The sequence below is a fragment of the Neomonachus schauinslandi genome, chromosome 8 (genome assembly GCF_002201575.2).
Source record: "Neomonachus schauinslandi chromosome 8, ASM220157v2, whole genome shotgun sequence".
NCBI lineage: Eukaryota > Metazoa > Chordata > Mammalia > Carnivora > Phocidae > Neomonachus > Neomonachus schauinslandi.
The window spans coordinates 66,236,751-66,240,360 of record NC_058410.1 but is presented as its reverse complement, the minus strand read 5'-3'; the positions used below and the strand labels follow the sequence as shown (position 1 = coordinate 66,240,360).

Genomic DNA, 3,610 nt, shown 5'->3' with positions numbered 1-3,610 from the left:
TCATTTATAACCTTGAGGATCCGTTTACTTAGCTGTGTAAACTAATCAGTGGGAAGTATTTTAGATACTTTAGCTGGGTACCAACTCCTACTATGCAGAACCTCGTGTGTAGTATTTACCAGTGTCTAAAAATTTGTTCCTTAGGAGGAAAACACCAAAACAAGTCTGAAGAGCCTAGTTAGATTATGTCATCTATATATCCACATGCATTCCAACATATATATGTAGCTTCTCCATAATTTTTTTTTTTTTTCCCCAGTTTGTTTGTGCTCAGGCTTTGACCGGGTACTTCCGGAGCCGGTACAGCCTCTCGTTCTGCTGCTGCTTCTTGGTCTTTAGCTTTTCCTCATGCTTGTTCTGCCCATGGTGCATGGCACGTGTCTTCCGGGGGCTTGTACTTCTTACCCTGGTAGAATTTCCTGAGGTTCTCTTTCTGCATCTGGCTGATGACGGGGGCAACACAGGTGACAGATTTGCCAACATCTGGCATCTTGGAGAGCTTTGGGGACATGCAGCGGGGACAGCTCCACCTTCAGCTTTTTCATCTGGTGAAGCAGCTCCTCCTTCTTGCGCGAAGGTCTCGAGCCTTCATCTTGGCCCCCTCTGCGCAATGCACTGCTGCCGCCCTATAATTTTTAACTTTATTCATCTAGGACCTTATTTCTGTAACTTTGCTGAGCGGTTTTGGCTCTTCCTTGCTAAACTAATTTGATCTTCAAAGTTTCCCTGAGAGACTTGTCCTGTGCTTTGACTCTGACTAGGCTCCCTGACCACCTCAATTGATCATGAAAAGAGGTCATTTTCTTTTTGTGTCAGCAAGATCCTGCTTCTCTCCAAAATTTCTCTAGTTAACTTTTCCCCTGTTAGCTCAACTCTATTTCTTTGTTTTAATAATTAAAAGAAGAAAGAAAGAAAACACATAAAGATGGAATGAAAATTATTTCTAATCAATATTAATTGTATTCTTAGAATGCTTAAGATTCACTCATCAAACTAATTTATTCTGTATTAAGTTACATTACTGCAGACTAGTAATAGTGAAAAAAAGTATTTGCATGATTAACTAAATTAAAAGAGAAAATAAGTGTCATATTCTTATAACCATATAGACAGTTCTTTTTTTTTTTAAGATTTTATTTATTTATTAGAGAGAAAGAGAGAGAGAGCATGAGCAGGGGGACGGGAGGAGGAAGAGGGAGAAGCAGGCTCCCAGCTGAGCTGGGAGCCCAATAGAAGTTTCCTTCCAAATACCCTGAGATCATGAGCTGAGCCAAAGGCAGACACTTAACCTACTGAGCTGCCCAGATGCCCCAATATAGACAATTCTTATATAGTACTGTCTATATGCTAAACACAGACCTATAGGCTTTATTTTTATTAAGTCATTTAATTCTCAAAATGCCTTTCAGAATTTGAGTGTCTGAATTTTGGTGTCATTGTTATTCTTTTCTGTGGTAATGGTTCTTGTTTTGCTTAATGTTGTCATTCGAGGTAAAACAAACAAAATAGATCATTTATAATGTTAGGGCAAGTAGCAAATACAGGGTTAAATGTCAAAAACTGGAAAACTAGGGCTTAACTCCTGGAACGGAGAAAACTGTTAGAAGACTGAGTCAAAATTCAGGTAGAGGTACGAGCTTTTAAGGGGAAATGAAAGATTTCTTAATCTGAAACTGGAAGAGAACAGAGAACAAAATAGATTTTGAAGAATTGATAGCTATGAGAGTAAGAAAATTATTTTAGTTCAAATCACATGTCCTTAATTTTCTTGGAAGAATTGGAGGTAAATTTATGTTCCGAGAGGGGCTAGAGTATGACTTCTTACACAGTGGGACTTTAACTATATTCAGTATGAGCAGCCAGAGGAAGGGAGCCACAAACCCCCAGCACAGATATTCCGTCACAGGAGACCACAGCTCCCAGCAATGTGTACCTTCCAATTAAAGGATTAGAAGGACCTCCTGAACTTGCAGGTACTCCTCCCCACAACCTGTCAATTAAGTTTTATTTTTGTAGTGCAGGGAATTGGGGATGCTCGAAGACAGAAACTGAAAATGATTTTTAGTCAATGAAATAAGTATTGAAAAGCTCTAGGCAAATGATTCAGGTCCCATTATCTTTATGGGGGGTACTTCATATTAGAATCCTAGCTAATTTTAAGAAATTAGATAAATCACATTTCTCTCAGAATTTTTACTTTTTGAACTATTCTGTTATTTAGTATTAGGATCCTAGATCTAAGATGGTTTATTATGGTTTTGTTTTTTGCCCTGTAAAATGTATTCCAGAATGCGATTCAGTTGAAAACAGATAGAAATCTGAAATGGTTCTTTCTGACTTACTACGATTCATTCAATGAAATTTCCCACCAAACAAAATTCTGACTTTTGTGTAAGTCTTTCTTCTATTTTGTAACTAATACGGTATCTACATGACCTCTGGTGCTTAAAAATCCTTGTGTGGTTCTCTATAATTTCCTTGGACCCTTAAGAAATGGGTACATGACACAGCTATTCCTGGGCAAAGCTGACCCAGCCAGTGTGGAGGCAGGTTTGATAACTTATTTCTTGAAGGACTAGATTCTAAATATAAATTTCTAGGACCTTTGTGTTTTCATCATAGCAGCCAATTTATATGCTTGTATTAATTTGCGAGGGTGTTGATCTGTACATCATCAATATGTAACCAAATTCAATTTGGTTATGTTTTTATTTAATATGCTAGATAATTTGAGGCAAACATCAAATTTTACTGACATTTTCACGAAATTGACAGTTGCTTTACTTACATGACTGGTTATTTTGGCATTGGATATAAGCAAAATCTCTCTAGTGAGTCCAACATAATTTATGGTAGCATTGTACTTCATGTGTCAAGCCAAATCTTATTTAACTAGCTTTTTCACATCTAGTGACAACAGTAGGCATTACTAACTTGTTAAAATTCAGCAGTGTGCCACACATAAAACCTCCTCATCCTTTAATTTTAAAATAACCATAGCTGGGACGCCTGGGTGGCTCAGTCGGTTAAGCATCTGCATTCGGCTCAGGTCATGATCTCAGGGTCCTGGGATCGAGTCCCGCATCTGGCTCCTTGCTCAACAGGGAGTCTGCTTTTCCCTCTGCCTGTCACTCCCCCTGCCTGTGCTCTCAGTCTCTCTCTCTCTTCTTCTCTCTCTGATAAATAAATAAATAAAATCTATAAATAACCATAGCTATCGAATACAAACAAATAAGCACACACATAGGTAGACCAGCATCACAAAGGCTTTTGTAATGACTTTTCTAAGTAACCAAACTGCGTAGAGGCCCAAAGAGCTTCCCCCCCCCCCCGGGATAATCTAAAGAGTGAACACAAAAGATGACATTATTTACAAAAATGGAGACAAATTGGTTTTATGCTCTTTCAGGGTACATTCTGGAATAAAAAAATGACTGGGTCGAACTTGGTCACTGATGGTATATATTCTAAAATTTAATTATTTTTATCATCTGGCTAGTGATAGAAATATTTTTTTTTACAGTTTAGCATCAGAATTCATATACTCATATACATAATACACATACACATATGCATACATACACACACATACATAGTCTCTGTTCCCATC

General features: G+C 37.8%; 1 pseudogene; it reads right to left on the bottom strand.

Moving 5' to 3' along the window:
• Positions 1 to 270: 270 nt before the first annotated feature.
• Positions 271 to 649, bottom strand: LOC110583557 (annotated as a pseudogene).
• Positions 650 to 3,610: the final 2,961 nt, after the last annotated feature.